Source organism: Podarcis tiliguerta (genome assembly GCF_965153285.1).
Source record: "Podarcis tiliguerta genome assembly, chromosome: 10".
Lineage (NCBI taxonomy): Eukaryota > Metazoa > Chordata > Lepidosauria > Squamata > Lacertidae > Podarcis > Podarcis tiliguerta.
The window spans coordinates 18,103,572-18,121,652 of record NC_139543.1 but is presented as its reverse complement, the minus strand read 5'-3'; the positions used below and the strand labels follow the sequence as shown (position 1 = coordinate 18,121,652).

Below are 18,081 nucleotides of genomic sequence, written 5' to 3'. Positions count from 1 at the left end.
GAAGGACAGATCCTGAAGCTGAGGCTCCAATACTTTGGCCACCTCATGAGAAGAGAAGACTCCCTGGAAAAGACCCTGATGTTGGGAAAGATGGAGGGCACAAGGAGAAGGGGACAACAGAGGACAAGATGGTTGGATAGTGTTCTCAAAGCTACAAGCATGAGTTTGACCAAACTGCGGGAGGCAGTGGAAGACAGGAGTGCCTGGCGTGCTCTGGTCCATGGGGTCACGAAGAGGCGGACACGACTAAACGATTAAACAACAACAAAGTCCCACCTTCCGGCCACTGCAGGATTTGCAATGTGAGATACAACTGCAGGATCACCAAAAGATGGCTGTCCAATATCAGTTTGAATACCACCAGGGAAGGAGAGCCCCCATTGTCGAACAACCCATACTAATCGGATGTGAGTGATGCTGTGGCCTAAACCAATGAGCCTCATGGACTTGCTGATCGGAAGGTCAGTGGTTCGAATCCCCGCAACGGAGTGAGCTGCCATTGCTCTGTCCCAGCTCCTGCCAGTTCGAACTAGCAGTTTGAAAGCACACAATTGCAAGTAGATAAATAGGTACTGCTGCGGCAGGAAGATAAACAGCATTTCCGTGTGCTCTGGTTTCCATCATGGTGTCCTATTGCACCAGTTTAGTCATGCTGGCCACACGACCTGGAAAGCTGCCTGTGGACAAATGCCAGCTCCCTTGGCCTGTAAGTGAGATGAGCGCCACACCCCATAGTCGCCTTTGACTGGACTTAACCGTCCAGGGGTCCTTTACCTTTTACCTTACTATTAAGAAGTTTCTTTCAGGGTTGACATGAAACCTGCTTCCTGGCCATTTCTGCCTGTTGGTGCTAGTCTTGCCCTCTGGAACAGCCTAAAAGAAGTCTGCTCCATCTTTGGCTCAACAGCCCTGGAGACAACTTCTAGGTAAGGCCACCAGTGACAATTGTTACATAGACAGATCTTCACACTCTGGAGCATTTGTCAGCTCTGAGAAATATTATCATCTGCAGAAATTGTTTGGAATAAGTCTAACAATTGTGAGCGTTAGTAAAAAAAAATTTTTATGGGACTACTATGTGCTTCTGAGATTTAGCTTGAACCGTATCTTGTAGTTTTAAGTCTTTTCTTTATGCTGCATTAAGGTAGTAAATAATATTCTTTCTCACCCCCTCTTGGCAAATTCTTGGGCATTTTTATAGGCCTTGAAGTATTGGTCAGCTCTCGGTAAGGCTGCCTATAAAATGCCACGAGCATTTTAGCAAAGACTGCTGCTGCAGCAAGATGAACTTGAAATGTAATCTGTTTTAAAATCACATGGTAATATTGATTTGGGTGGTGTGTGTGTGTGTTGTTGTTGTTTTTCAAATCAGGTTTCCTCAAAGTTTCCCTGACATGTTTTGGGCAAGGATAACCCCCCCCCCCCAATTATACTGATTCTTCTGTCAATGATCACCCATCTTTAAATATTAAGGCCTAAATCTAATGCGGAACAGTACATGCTATGGGCAAAGGTAGACTATCCACATTGCATGCACAAGGTTTCAGGTTCTATCCCTGACATCTCCAGGGGGCCATCAACTGGTATGTCCACTTGGGTGAACATATGTAGTACTCACATGAGGGCAATTTGCTGGTGGGCCCCTCAGAACTGGGGCAAGCCCCATAGCTCTCAACTGTCCTGATTGGAGCATGACATCCCGGAATTACAAAAGCCACCCCAACTTCTGACTGGATCCAGGAATGTTCCCCCTTTTTTAAAATCCGGCACTCTGGTATGAGTCAGCACTGGACGGAAAGATGTTCATTTCAGCTGGTGCCCATGAGAGCAATGGACCAAAAGATGCTCGGGTTTCTTTTTGTCTCACACTCTTGAGTCAGCTGGCTCCCGTGAGAGCTTGGGACCCAGACACAAACATCCTGATTTTGATCAATGGGATGTTGGAGGGTATGCAGCCCTGGTACAGGAAATCACATGGAGAATATAATTACTCACCAAATCATTTCTGGAGTCTCACCCTGTCTCTCCTGCCTCTTCTCTGCTGCCTTGCACCCATTGCATATATTTTGTTTTTGAAATTTTTGAAATACTTTATTGTCACTTGTACAACTTGTATACAGTGATATTACACAAGCACCCCCCACTCAGCTCTCCTAGTCTTAATTGCCCTCGTTTACTGACGCACACCCACCAAACCCGAAAGTCAGTTGCCCTGTTGTTATCTTTTCATTCAGCAGCCTAACAGCCCACGGATAGAAGCTGTTCTTTACCCTGTTGGCTCGACTAATAATGCATCTATATCTTCTGCCCGAAGGCAGGAGATCAAAAAAGTGCCTGCCAGGGTGTGAAAGTGCCACACAGGGTGTGCCTGCCAGGGTGAGAATCTTCCTCACTCTCCTGAGGCAACATTCTTCCGCTATTTCATCCAGTGGATTCATGGGACAGCCCTTGAATACATATTGTTTAGTCGTTTAGTCATGTCCGACTCTTCGTGACCCCATGGACCAGAGCACGCCAGGCACTTGTGTCTTCCACTGCCTCCCGCAGTTTAGTCAAACTCATGCTGGTAGCTTCGAGAACACCATCCAACCATCTCGTCCTCTGTCGTCCCCTTCTCCTTGTGCCCTCCATCTTTCCCAACATCAGAGTTTTTTCCAGGGAGTCTTCTCTTCTCATGAGGTGGCCACTATGGTTAAGTGATGTGCAAAGCAAGCCACTTATGAATAGGTGTGTGTGTGTGTGTGTGTGTGTGTGTGTGTGTGTGTGTATATATATATATATATATATATATATATATGAAATTCCTTCCACGACAAGTGCAATACAGTTAAAGAACTTCTTGCTCTGTTGTGTCTTAAAATCAGATAAATTCCCTTGGTTTGCATTTGGGAGTGGGAAGTGAACTATATTTTATTACAGAGATGTCTTGCAAACAACATTTGCTTTTATAGCAATTCCACATTTTCAAGTATCTTGCCCTTTGGTGCAATTTCAACCTCACTGCAGAACCTACCAGGGAGCATGGTGGGTGTGGAAATGATTAGTTATTAATTTTTAGGTTTTCTTTCAAGTAATCTAATTATCATGCCTTTGTGATGTTCAAAGCAATTTGCTCTCTTTATGCAACAAACAATGTGAATAACTTTGAACATCATAAATGCATTTAATCAGAGTACTGAAAAAGAAGATAAAAACGAGTAACTAATCTCATCAGTGCACTTGATGTCTCCCTGAATTTCAAACATTACAGATTCACAATGATGCAAAGAACACTGGTTTCCCCAAGATTTAGTTTGTATCCCACCAGTTTGCCCAGTGATTTAATGTAAAATGGTCCATCTTTATAGTGCTGTACTTTCTCTAATAACTTATTACTAAATGGGTAGTGGTGATTTAAAGGATGAATATTGTTTGTGCACAGTGGTCTATTTCACACAACAAAGTAAACTATGGTTTACTAGTGCTGTGTGAATGTGCAGGATTCTGGAAGGGAGTTCATATCCACTTTTCTCCTCAGGCCGAATCCGGCTCAATTGCCTTCTAAATCTGGCCCGCGGATGGTCCGGGAAACAGCGTGTCATTTTATTTAAAATGCATCTCTGGGTTATTTGTGGGGCATAGGAATTCATTCATTTCCCCCCAAAAAAGTATAGTCTGCCCCCCCACAAGGTCTGAGGGACAGTGGACCGGCCCCCTGTTGAAAAAGTTTGCTGACCCCTGATATATGTATATGTATATGTGTGTGTGTGTGTGTGTGTGTATATATATATATATAGAGAGAGAGAGAGAGAGAGAGAGAGAGACATACACACACAGTCATACCTTGGTTTTCAAACAGCTTAGTTCTTGACTGTTTTGGCTCCCAAATGCCACAAACCCAGAAGACACTGTTTCGGTTTGCAAACTATTTTTGGAAGCCAAACATCTGATGGGGCTTCCCCAGCTTCCGATTGGCTGCAGGAGCTTCCTGAAGCCAATCAGAAGCCATGCTTTGGTTTTCAAATGTTTTGGAAGTCGAATGGACTTCTGGAATGGATTCTGTTCAATTTCCATGGTACAACTGTATATCCAAACCATACTTACCTAAGCCAAAGTTTGACTTAGTATGTTGCCTCAACTCAGAATTGTGATTAAGCTCTCTCCTCGCGAGTCACTAGCCAAGGTCAAACTCTTGGCTAAACAGGAAGTGGGAAATAACCATTTTTTTTAAAAGGGAAAAAAGAGCCCCGCCCCCCAAATCAATGTAACTTGCATCTAAATAGAAAAGCACAAATTCAGTGTATCATGGCAACACAGATGGAAAAGCAAAGTCAAGGCAGTAGGACATCAATGTTCAACCTAAACCATACATTAAATAAGGCTTTCTTTCTCAAATGATAAATGAGCCAGGGGAAAGCAAAAGAATATTCGGTTCTTGTTAAGATAGGAGATAAATGGAAACTGTGGGCAAATAGTTTAAGCTGTGTGTGTAAAAGAAGAAGAAGAAGCCAACTTCTATTTTGAGTCCTGCTGGGGAGGGAAATTGATTTCTTCCTGTTTTTCAGGTTGTTGTTGTTGTTTAGTTGTTTAGTCGTGTCCGACTCTTTGTGACCCCATGGACCAGAGCATGCCAGGCACTCCTGTCTTCCACTGCCACCCGCACTTTGGTCAGATTCATGTTTGTAGCTTCGAGAACACTGTCTAACCATCTCGTCCTCTGTCGTCCCCTTCTCCTTGTGCCCTCCATCTTTCCCAACATCAGGTTCTTTTCCAGGGAGTCTTCTCTTCTCATGAGGTGGCCAAAGTATTGGAGCCTCAGCTTCAGGATCTGTCCTTCCAGTGAGCACTCAGGGCTGATTTCCTTCAGAATGGATAGGTTTGATCTTCTTGCAGTCCATGGGACTCTCAAGAGTCTCCTCCAGCACCATAATTCAAAAGGATAAATTCTTCGGCGATCAGCCTTCTTTATGGTCCAGCTCTCACTTCCATACATCACTACTGGGAAAACCATAGCTTTAACTATACAGACCTTTGTTGGCAAAGTGATGTTTCTACTTTTTAAGATGCTGTCTAGGTTTGTCATTGCTTTTCTCCCAAGAAGCAGGCGTCTTTTAATTTCGTGACTGCTGTCACCATCTGCAAATGATCATGGAAAGAAAGTGAAATCTCTCACTGCCTCCATTTCTTCCCCTTCTGTTTGCCAGGAGGTGATGGGACCAGTGGCCATGATTTTCATTTTTCAGGTTAGCCCTGAAATTCTAGATTTCAGCTTTAAAAAACAAAAACAAACAAACACTAATTGAGAGCTACTGTTCTCCAGTAGTTCAGCAACATTTTGGGCCAGCCCGTTTCTGACCACTGCACACATTTATATTCTTCAGTGCTGCGTCTTATGATTTGGTTTAATGTAGTTAAGTATTGAGCTTCTTTTTATTTACTACGCTGGTTCAGAGGTGTTATAGATTTTAGGGCAACTTTATTAAAAGGGGAAGACAAGTGAGGCATTTAAACAAATAGCAGGCATTGCCGGCCACTGTGCTTGAGACTCCTTATGACGAGACCTTTCAGAAACAGTCATTCCTTCCTAGTCTTGAACATGTTTTGAATATATTTTATTTATTTAGAAATATGTCTATATACTGCTCTTCATAAAAAAATAATTCAGAGCAGTTTACAACAGTTACACATAATACAACAAAAATCATATAACAGTGTATTTCTGAAAATCCATGGTAGATTTTTGGAGGTCATATATCTTCATTGCCAGACACTCCACTTAGAACTGCACTGGTATCGAAAAGTATAATCTTGTCTGATAGCTAAGCAAAGCACGACCGACCCTTTACTGTTGCTGCTGAAGCTAATCCCGTTTCCCAGCAATGAAGATGCAACATGTGTAAAGACTAATATTTCCTCTTGAAGTACCCACAGTGCAAGGTGATGACAGTTTTATGCTTGACTGGAAGTAGAAGGAGAATCACTTGAAAACGAGGTCCCCAAACTCATTCTGGCAGGCCACCAAGGCACATGCTTTCGGAATTACTTCATGAAAACTATCTTTCAATAAGATTTTACTGAGGGGGATTCTATCGTGCATGAACGAGTCCAATAGGATGATTATTTTGCTTAAATGAGTAAGGCATCTGTGACGCGGTGAAAACGTGACGCTCATGGTTGATGGGAGCACTGTTAAAGGACTCAGCTATTCAGCTACAAATGAAACATTTTAAGTGTGTTGCAAAGCGCATTATACAAATTTGACGCTAGATGGCGATGGTGAGTTATGGCAATTTCAATATATTTTTCAAAACTTTTTTAAAAATCCTTTTCATAACGTTTTTCATATGTGTGTAGATTCCAACAAAGACTACCAGGCATTCATTCATTTAATGTGCTTACATTTAATGGCCCATATTTATTCCACGTCAGGCGTGGAGAGCCCTCCCCTCCCTTCGGTAACTTCACAGACAAGAATTAACGAGCAGTTTATATTTTGTAGTCCTTTTTATTCAGTCATCTGGTTGCAAGCAAAAATCCACATCTCTTCACAAGGAGAGCAGTTGGCTACTCTGAATTTCTCCCCCTTCCATCCCTAGCAACATCCTGGGTACCAAAGGGAAGTTCTTCTTCCTCCTCTCTGCATTCTTTGTTCTCTAATACAGATGGACCTCCTAGTTCTTGGGGAGGCAGGATCTCCCACACTCTCTAATGATGTCTCTGCTGGCTGTTCCCTCCCTTCTATTTCTTTTTCCGTTATCTCATAGCTAGGCAACTCCTGTCTACGCTGCTCGGTGTCTGTGTCTCCCTCTGCTTCTGAAACTGCTGGAAACAGGGTGTGTGTGTGTGAATCTTCCCTCTCCTCCTCATCTTCGAAGAGGAGCTGATCTCCCTGAGAATGCATTTCCCAATCCTCTGATTCAGACCCATGGGTAATTTGCCTTCCAGAACTGACCAGACCATTTAGTTTTAGGAAGATGGCAGCTTCGTGTACCTTCAGATGATACATTGGCTTCAGATGGGAAGGGGACCTTTGGGATAGCAGCAGTGGTGGACTTGACATCTCAAATTTCAGTGGTGCCCCATGTGACACCAAAATATGGTGCCCCCCACCTCTTGCTTTCCATTGGACTTCATAGTTTCGGTGCCTGCTGTGGTGCCCCAGAAGCTCAGTGCCTGGTGTGACCTAATTGGTCATGCTCCCTTAGATCCACCTTTGATAGCAGGTCCTGGTGGGCCTCCTATTAGTTTACCTGGTGCCCCATTGTAGGTAGCTATGAACCACCATTCCAAATCTGCCCCATGGCCCTTGACAGAGTTACTCCAGAGAAGCGTGAGACCTCAAAATGGCAGCTCAACAATCTAGCCACTCAGTGTGGGATTCTCAAGACACGTGTTGGCACTGTGAGGCACTGCTGGGGCACTGAGCCACTGAGAACTTGACTGAGGCCTGGATGGATGGATGGATAGCAGGTAGAGGTGCTCAGAATAGCTGCTCTTGCCAGAGATTAAGGTTGTGGGAGATATTTCACCCAGTTTGCATTGAAATACAAACTTGCCCAATTTTCTAGATCAATATGTGAATCAAAGCACGGCGTTCAAAATTTGCACTTGAATATTGCAGTGCAGGTTTCCAGTCTAGTAATGTGTAGACAGTGAATATACGAGAGTAAAGTGTGCATAAAATGCATAGGCTGGTAAAAAAATAATATACAGAAATGCATTATATTGGGGGAAATCTACTCTACAAAAACGTGTATGTAGGCATGAAAAAAAATGCGTATCAGGAGAAATTCACACTTAAATGCTGATTTACATGCGCTAAACTGAAAAAAACAGTAAACTGAAGTGAAAATGTGGAGAAAGAAATATAAGATTGGTAGAATGACAAACTGAAATGGACAGATTCACTCATTCTTACTGGTGAGTACTTACTGTGAGTGTCTGTGATAAAGAATAGCAACCATCTGTGTGTTTGTGTAAGCTTCCAGTTTACAGTTAGTGTAAATGCTCATCAGAATGAATGAAAGGAAGTCTTTCAGCTGAGCCGCACTGCTTCCATTTCAAAATGGAGTGAGTTTCAGCTTACCTACAGCAACAGTCTGACCCAAAGGCCTCCAATGTTGTTTGCCCTCCCTCCATGTGCAGGAAGAGAGCCTTTGCCCAAATAGCTAGCTTTGCCTCCAGTGGAAGTAACAGAACTGTAATGAGCACTTTAAAGAAACTGAGCCGAGACTGCTCTGTGTTTCTCCTGGATATCTGCTAGGAGGGCCAAGTCTACTTGGACATGCCCAGAGAAGATGGAGGCCTTTGCTCATGCATTATAGATCTGATGAGCTCCAAGTGCCATAATAAAGAAGTCACTCTTGATTTGGGGACATATTTTGGTGTCTTTATTAGAGGAATCTTAAATAAAAGCTCTCTTTAATGGCTTTACTTTCATGCATTTTAATGCCCCCAGATGCATTAAACTGCACAAGCAACAAGCACATGGGCTTTTATAATTGCATCTCATAATAGGAGGTTGGAATTCAGCCGTCTGAATACTGAATAAATAGAAGAATTTCAGCTGTAGGATGCTAAAACTATTCATTGAATTTACTTTTAAAAGACACCTTTCGGCTTCCTAGGACTAAACACACACACACACACACTCAAAAAAAAGTAGGTTTCAGGTACGTAGGACTCTATGCATGTACCAGCTTGAATAAAAGCCCTGCCCCACATAATCAATCACATGACGCAGTGTGTGCACACAATAGCCAGTTAGTTGGAAAAACAACAAAAAAGTACTTCTCTGCTGATGAAAGAAAAGCAGAGAGGGGGAAGGTTTAGCCTTTTGTGGTACTAAGTTCCACAATTTGGGAGCAACCACCAAGAAGGCCTTCTCTTCTGTCTTCACCTAATGTGCCTATCAGGTTATTTCAGGTTATTTCAGAGAAGAGGACAGGCCAAAGTGGATTCTTAACAGCTTTGTTGCCATCAAGAACGGTCCGGAGCAGCAGCATGACTGACAGTTGGACACAGCGACACCTACACTTGGAGTAGCAGGTGGCGCTGTGGTCTAAACCACTGAGCCTCCTGGGCTTGTCGATCGGAAGGTCGGTGGTTTGAATCCTCATGGCGGAGTGAGCTTGTGTTGCTCTGTCCCAGCTCCTGCCAACCTAGCAGTTCGAAAGCACATCAAAGTTCACGTAGATAAATAGGTACTGCTGCGGCGGGAAGGTAAACAGTGTTTCCGTGCGCTCTGGCTTACACCATGTGTTCTACTGCACCAGAAGCGGTTTAGTCATGCTGGCCACATGACCTGAAAAGCTGTCTGTGGGCAAACGCCGGCTCCCTTGGCCTGAAAGTGAGATGAGCGCCACAACCCCATAGTCACCTTTGACTGGACTTAACCGTCCAGGGTTCCTTTACCTTTTTTAAAAATAACACCTATCACTACATCACAATGCCTATGAAGGTGGTGGGGCCAAGGCAAGGGCCTCACCAGAAGTTCTCAAAGGCAGGAGGCTCGTTCAAGGAGATACGGTTCTTCAGGTAGCTTGGACCCAAACTATATAGGGCTTTGTAGGTCATAACCAGCATTTTGAACTCTGCTTAGAAACTAGTGGAAATGTTGTAAGAATGAGTTTCTGTTCTCTCTGTAACTCACTCTGGTCAACAATCTGGCCCGGGCATCTTAGACCTGCTGAAGTTTCTAAACACTCTCCATAGGCAGCCCCACAGTAATCCAAACAGACCTAGATACAGTGGTACCTCGGGTTAGATACGCTTCAGGTTACATACGCTTCAGGTTACAGACTCCGCTAACCCAGAAATTGTACCTCAGGTTAAGAACTTTGCTTCAGGACGAGAACAGAAATCGTGCTCCGGCGGCACAGCGGCAGCGGGAGGCCCCATTAGCTAATGTGGTGCTTCAGGTTAAGAACAGTTTCAGGTTAAGAACGGACCTCCGGAATGAATTAAGTACTTAACCCGAGGTAGCACTGTATATCTTTGGACCTGCAGGATTCCCTACCCCCACCCTTGCACCCAACAACCTTGGAACATTGGAACAGTAACTCTCCTACTATTACTGCTTTACAATACTGCTTAACTTATTTCGATAACTTGCCTTCCTCTTTAGCAATCTAATGGCCTATCTTTTACCTTGGAGCATGGGTTCATTCTCTCGGTGAAATCCTTATTCACACTTTATTTCATTTCGTTAATTGCTTGGACTTGCAGTTCCCTCTTCTAGCTGTCTTAAATCGTTACACTTCAAATGCACATGCTTACATTTACTTTTGTTTTATAGAACTATAGTCTCCAGGGCCTTCCATTCTAAATCTTTGACCACCTCTAAGTACTCGTAATTAAATATCCTGCCAACAAAAGCCCCTTAAGGCAAGTTACACTTTTGAATGGATATATACTAAAATATGTGACTTTTAGAATTCTAAGGCTCTGCTGGCATCTCATTCTTTCTTTTATTTGTGACAGAGGAGATTATTTGTGACTGTGTAGCCTTGCAGGCTGAACATCACAATGCCCCATTCACGATTCTAAGCAAAGAGGATGACATCTTTCAAGGATGGCTACTTTTTTCTGCATTGGGACATTATGAATTTGTAGATATCGAGTGACTTTTTCAAATGTTTAGGCAAAGAAAAGAACACACACATTTTTATATCAATTTTTATTAGGACTTTTCCACATAGGTTACAATAAAAACCCAACTAGTCTTAAAAAAAATACAAAGAAGAAGAAAGGAAAGAAAAAAAGAAAGAAAGGAAGGAAGGAAGGAAGGAAGGAAGAAAGAAAGAAAGAAAGAAAGAAAGAAAGAAAGAAAGAAAGAAAGAGAAACAGAGAAGCCACATACAGCAAATAGCACATATTTTTTACTATCTGTAAAACAAGGACAATCACAATGTTCTTGTTTGCATGCTTATAACTTTGAAATCAACTTTGAATACTCATAAGTATTCCTAAGTCCGTTGGCTATTTTCTTTTAATTGGTTGAGACAGTTGCAAGACAAGCGTGCTAAGAAGTTGTTTTAAGAGGCTGACAGACGCAGGAACTCTGCCAATTAGGAGAAACACACAAAATAGAGAAATGTTTGTTTACAAATCCACATCCTGCCTCTCTGGAAATACTTTGTTATTGGGGGTCTTGAACAGTGGAAAGCAAATATATTACTCATTATACTTCTAATAAGAACTATGTGGCAGGAGTTGGTTTGTCCTTCCAGCATCTCTGCTCCTGAATCTCCTCTCGTGGCTAGTATGCTCCTCTCGTGGCCAATATCCTACAAGACATCCAGAACCACCACCAACATTGGTTGTAGCTTTAAGAACTCTTGCTTGAGCTTGCTTTCCCCTCCTCCCTCCGATTCCATTTTTCCTTGTGTGTGGTGTCTTTTTAGACTGTGAGCCCGAGGGCAGGAACTGGCATAGAAGTGACCTTCGCAAGCTACTCTGAGAGCATTTGGGGCTTCAGAATGGAGGTTCTAAATGCTGTAAACACACACACACATGAGTTCATGACATGTTATTTGTTGTTGTTTAGTCGTTTAGTCGTGTCCGACTCTTCGTGACCCCATGGACCAGAGCACGTCAGGCACTCCTGTCTTCCACTGCCTCCCGCAGTTTGGTCAAACTCTTGCTGGTAGCTTCGAGAACACTATCCAACCATCTCATCCTCTGTCGTCTCCTTCTCCTTGTGCCCTCCATCTTTCCCAACATCAGGGTCTTTTCCAGGGAGTCTTCTCTTCTCATGAGGTGGCCAAAGTATTGAAGCCTCAGCTTCACGATCTGTCCTTCCAGTGAGCACTCAGGGCTGATTTCCTTCAGAATGGAGAGGTTTGATCTTCTTGCAGTCCATGGGACTCTCAAGAGTCTCCTCCAGCACCATAATTCAAAAGCATCAATTCTTCGGCGATCAGCCTTCTTTATGGTCCAGACATGGTATTTATTCTCCTATAAAAGCCATATGAATGAGAAACCACAGAAGCTGATTATCATTGGGAGCAATGCTCCTCTCTGTTTGTGAGCTGGCCTCGGGGTGTGGAACCAGCCCCAGTTTGCAATCTACTTGAATAAATCAACAGCACTGAGCAGGGGAGCACCTTTCGGAAGAGGTCATCTCATTACCTGAATTCTTTCCCTCTGTCTTGCTGTGCAACCTTGTTTCTCAGCCCCAGGCAACAGCTGAGGCAGATTGTGACCCAGGCGAATCTGTTCAAAGCATGAGCTCCTGTGTTTTCCCCTCTGGAAGTCTTCCTTGAAGGTAACGTTTCAAAGTGGGATCAAACCGCTGCTGCCAGACACACTGACAACGAGGAAGCCAGAGGGAACCTGCATGTCAATATTGGTAGTTGCCTTCTATCTGAAGACGACGATTCGTGGGCAAAATATTATTGCTAAATAACTGAAAGCTTGGGCTTCATAGAACAGTGCTTTCCAAATATTCTGATAAATAAACACCAGCTTCCATGCCCTACTTTCTCAAATGTTCACGGAGAAATCTGAGGGCTCCCTTGGACAAAAAAACAAGGACACCAGCCAGGAATACCAAAGCAAAACAGCAGCGAGTAGGCTTGGTCTTTATTGAAGAATGTCACGACAGGATTCCCACCTGTCACAAGGTGGAACAAGATGGAAGCCCCAAACAAAAGAGCCCCCAAACTTTTATTAGCTGCTAATCCCCATGTTACACCCGCCCAAACTACATCACTCATACATCACGGTTACATCACGAAAGGGGAGGTCTGGTGGCAGTAATCTGAGCATCCTGGACCATGGTTCTCCTTGCCCTCCACCAAACACCCATCAAGTGTAACAAAAGAGATATTTGCATCTCCCTGTTTCCCAGCTAAGTTAAGTACACCCTTTTGTCTTCATCTGGGTTTGTTATTTCTGGAATGGCTACCTGTCTGGCACTCAGGTATCAGGATGCCAGGGATTATCACTCAGGCAGAGGGGCTGCTGAGTAGCTGAGCTCACATGTCTATATGAATTTCTGTAGTTTTCCCAGTGAGCCAGTACATAGATACATTTATCAGTGAATTGTTACGTTTGGTATAGTGCAGCAGAGGCCCTTTGAATAGATAGGAAGAAACTGTGATGAAGTGTTTTGTGGGGACAAATCACAAAAGTCACAAAAGCGATTGTGCTGATTTTGGTAGTGGGCTGCCTGTGCATGATATCTGCTAGAGGGGCAACCCTCCCCCCAACCTATACATAAATTCCTGCAACACAGACCACAAATGGAAACACAGGATATGTGGATCAGTGTTGCTACTGGACCTGTGTCTGAAGGCAGGAAAGGGCTGGATTAATAAACTGAAACTGAATCCTGTTAAATCAAGGGTGCTTTGAATGGGTGGCTCCCAAGTCTAGGATGTGGGGACCAGGCCTATATTAAACAGGTTTGCTCTCTCCTTGAAAGGACAGCTTTGTAGCTTGGGACATGATCCTGGATCCAGCTGGAGGCCCAAAAGGAGTTCCCATTTCCACCGCCAGCTTGCTCAAGAGCTACAGTCCTTCCTCGATCAGGATAGCCTTGCCACACAGTGACTCGTGCTCTTGAAGCCTCAAGGCTAGATTACTGCAATGCACTCTCTGTGGGGCTGCCCTTGAAGACAGTTCAGAGGCTGTGGCTGCCTGTGATCCACAGCAACTGCCTGTCCACTTCTCAGCCCGCTTTAAGGTATTGATGTTCGCTTACAAGATCCCAAATAGCTTAGGAACCAGGCACCTGTTTGAGCACCTTTCCTGATATATGCCAGCCCAACAATGAACTCGTGCACTCATTTCTGATGGCTATGTAGCCAAAACAGGGTTACTGGTTAGAACGTGATGGAAGTCCAACTCTACAATTCTATGGTTCTAGGAACTCTATTGTCAGGGAATACGCTGAAGACGAATGTTGGGGAATGCAGTCGTAGGCAGACCAGCTCAGTTCAGAGGAGGAAGGGGAATATTCATGCCCCCACCCTTGCCTCCAGTGCTCCCAGAAGCAGAGAGAGAAGGTCAGACTTACACAAAGCAGACAAACAGCTTGGAGCTACCCAGTTTTGAGACCAGGACGAGAGAACTGGAAGGAGGGGGGCAGCTGGGTGATACGTCAGTCGAGAGTGTGGGGGAAGCCTCTTCCCCTCAGACTAGATGGTCCAAACGTATCAGAGAACAAAGGAGACAGAGAAGGGGAGGGACTTCCTTTTGGCACACTCCTTCCTGTGGAAGTCGCAAGGATGATTCAGAGTAGGCAACTGATATCCTAATTTAGCCAGCTAGCCCTGGTGATCATCTAATGTTTATTGGATGGATTTCCCCCCTAAATTGATTTTTGAATTCTGAATTTATTGTTATTCATGTTTTATACTGTATTTTATGCTGTTTTTTTTGTTGCATCAATTAAGTGTTTTAAATTTGTTGTTAGCTGCCCTGAGCCCGGTGTCCTGAACCGGGAAGAGCGGGGTATAAATAAAAATTTATTATTATTGCGGAGGGTTGCCTGTTTGTGCTTGTAACAGAATACTGTAATAAAAGGACTATAAATCTACCAAATGGTCATTAATTCTTATCAGGGAGCCACCGGAAGGGAGAGGGGAACTCCTGTACTTAACATCCATTCTCTGGGGAGCCCTGAGGTTTACAGTGGTTGGGAAACAAAGGGAGGGAAATTTCATAGCATCCCTAACCCGTAAAACAATCCAATATGGACTTGTTGGCTGCAACTGATTGAGGAAACAGAAAATGGAGGGGGGGCGGAGCTGGAATGACTCATCCTGAAAGAAGGCAAGGCTGAATGGAACAGTGAGCAGGAGCATTCCACACTGCACCATTTTGTTGTAGTATATAAATCCTTGTTCACATGCCCAGGAAGGCTTCCATTACAAGTGAAACAGGCACCTCTATTATCCAGAAATGTAATTTGTATCTCATAAATGTAGGCCACATTTTTCTGTCATGGTTGAAAGTGCAGCACCTGAATATTGTAGATGGAAAGCTTTCTAATCTCTGAAGACTGTACTGAACTAATGTAACTGTAAATAAACTTGTAGGGTGGGGGGTGGGGAAGTGATCTGCTTTCATGTAGCCATTTCATTGTGCCATCCATAGATCTCTGAAGAAAGCTGCTAATTAGCCTGACAGTGATTTGTTGTTTACTCGATGTATAATTTGCTCCTTTCAAAACATTCCCTCCCTCCATTGAAAACGGTGGCAGGCTTGTGTATGCCCTCTTTTCTTACATTCTCTTTGGAAGTATAAAATCAATGAATATATGTTCAACATCCCGTGGTCCCCACGGAATTTAGAGCAAAACTATTGTGGCGCTGTGGGTTAAACCACAGAGCCTAGGACTTGCCGATCAGAAGGTCGCGGTTCAAATCCCCGCGACGGGGTGAGCTCCCGTTGCTCGGTCCTTGCTCCTGCCAACCTAGCAGTTCGAAAGCACTTCAAAGTGCAAGTAGATAAATAGGTACCACTCCGGCGGGAAGGTAAATGGCGTTTCTGTGCGCTGCTCTGGTTCGCCAGAAGTGGCTTAGTCATGCTGGTCACATGACCCGGAAGCTGTACACCGGCTCCCTCAGCCAATAAAGCGAGATGAGCACCGCAACCCCAGAGTTGGCCACAACTGGACCTAATGGTCAGGGGTCCCTTTACCTTTTATTTTAAAATAAATGTCCCTATAGGCTTTGCTCAGCCAGGAATTGGAACCCCCCCCCCCCCCCCAGTGTTTAGAAGGCCATAGATTGTTCAATCTTTTATGGGAGAAGAGGAATGTTTTTGCATGGCAGGTGAGCCTTCCTATGACAGATTTTCTTGGATAACCTGTGCAAAGTGGGGATGGCTATACAGTGCCAAACGGCTAGTTTCCCCACCCCTTCAGAGTTGCTTCCAAGCCAGTTGGTATCATCGAGTGGCCAGGTGTCCTTATTCAGAGAAGGCAGTTTCTCTTCATCATCATCAAACCTTTTATTGGTATCACATAGATACATCCGAAACAAATCAATACAGAATTACCACTTCCCCAGTGGCACAAAACATTTGCTAAAAGAAAGGAGGCAGAGCAGTCTATCGTCATATCTCTAGGTCTCCAGGGAGATCAGACGCCTGCAGTGTATTTCGACGACAAAAAAGCAAATAGAGATATTTAGCCACTAACTTGATGAGCTCCTGATCATTCCGCAGTAATAGAAAATGTATCACCTCCAACTCTGGTTTCCATTTGGGGATACAGAGTTGATCTAGAAATTGCTGACGGAGATCAGAATATAGTTTACAATTAAGAACCATATGTGTAAGGGTTTCCACCAGGTGGTCTTCACATGGGCAAGTTCTTTCTCCTTCCACCCTGCCTGAGAACCTTCCCCAAAGGAGGTTTGATAGATTTGAATTAAACCTGGCCAGCGAAAATGCCCTTCTTTCTCGAGGTTTTCTTTCTTGACAGTTTTCTATTTGAAGGATGTCAAAGGGCAGTTCTCTGTTTGAAGGGCTTTCTAGGTTCAAGATAAAGACCCCTAAGAAGGAACACCAGGAGTTGCCCATACTGCCAGTTTTAGGCCACCTGGTCATATTCCTTATTATGGTAAGATGTACTGTATTGTAATTACCTCCACATTTGCAGAAAGATTGATACATTATCACTAGCAAATCTGTGTCTGTGGACCTTTTTTATTTTTTAAGATTATGTAGCCATGCTAAAAAGGTAAAGGTACCCCTGCCCATACGGGCCAGTCGTGTCTGACTCTAGGGTTGTGCGCCCATCTCACTCAAAGAGGCCGGGGGCCAGCGCTGTCCGAAGACACTTCCGGGTCATGTGGCCAGCGTGACATCGCTGCTCTGGCGAGCCAGAGCCGCACACGGAAACGCCGTTTACCTTCCCGCTAGTAAGCGGTCCCTATTTATCTACTTGCACCCGAGAGTGCTTTCGAACTGCTAGGTTGGCAGGCGCTGGGACTGAACAACAGGAGCGCACTCCGCCGCGGGGATTTGAACCGCCAACCTTTCGATCGGCAAGCCCTAGGCGCTGAGGCTTTTACCCACAGCGCCACCCGCGTCCCTTTTGTAGCCATGCTACCAGTGTGCAAATTCAGGAACACATGTCTAGCCTTTTTGAAAGTTGCAAACTGTTGCAGCGCTCTCCTTCCAGCATAATGTGTGCCCAGGGTGTGTTTTCTTTTCTTTTCTTCTGATGGTGAATTTAGATTTGCTCAAGTTTTGAAAGGGGGCTGAGTTGATAAAATTGCATGGGAGGAAAACCCTAAAGGCTAGAATTTCAAAAGCGCTGTGTATGAAACTTTCCTGAAGCATTTTATAGAACATTTAATGAGGGTTTGCAGGGGGAAAAGAGAGCAGTTGAAGGAACTTCCATTAATCAGTTTCTTTTTTTTTTAAAAAAATGGCTTAAGGATTAGCACACAGCAGGATTAATTTTCTGAATGCAAAATCAGTTTATTGATGTTTGCATTGCTAAGCTTTTGTTACATTAATTGTTCCTGCTTAGAGTGTTTTGAGAAGAATTTGGGGAGGGATTTTAGAAAAGGTAATTGTGATCCAGATTACCAAATGGTGGGAAATAAAGAGAGAAATGCCACAGCAATCTATTTAGGATTAGACAAGTCAAGGGGGTTAGCTTGTTCCTTGTTGTGTACAAAGCTGTCTAGGGTGGTCTTCATTTAAAATCCCCACCCACCCATATCTATATAAATTCTAATTCATGAAAATTGACTTCTTTGGCTGTTCAAATTTACTGTTCAAAGGACAGGTAGAAGGTCAAAGATAACTTATTGGAAACCACTTTAAAAAAGGAATGGTGGAAAACCACAAATGCAGAGGTGTGAAATGAAGACTCCTGCATGTTCCTTCCATGGCTAATTTATCTCTCTTTTTGAACCTTGTCTCCATCTGCTTCACCAATGCAGAGGCAATTTTCTGCTTCTCCTTCGCCTGTGTATCGCCTTGCAGGAATGCAAAAAAAGCGCCACCAGTACCACAATGTTTATATTAATCTCTTTTTAAAGGTCACAGATGAGTGTTGACAAGAGTAGGGATTAGGGAGAGATTCAATTCAGTTCATATTTAAAGGTGAAGTACCTGATTCGCACTGCCCAA

General features: G+C 43.9%; 1 long non-coding RNA gene across 1 annotated transcript in view; it reads right to left on the bottom strand.

Annotated features, from left to right (window-relative positions):
* LOC310658291 overlaps positions 1 to 16,354 on the bottom strand; it is a 28,305-nt gene extending 11,951 nt beyond the window's left edge. The window contains exon 1 of the long non-coding RNA XR_014502188.1: positions 16,261 to 16,354. This is a non-coding gene — a long non-coding RNA (uncharacterized lncRNA). The remainder of the gene's footprint in view (positions 1 to 16,260) is intronic.
* Positions 16,355 to 18,081: the final 1,727 nt, after the last annotated feature.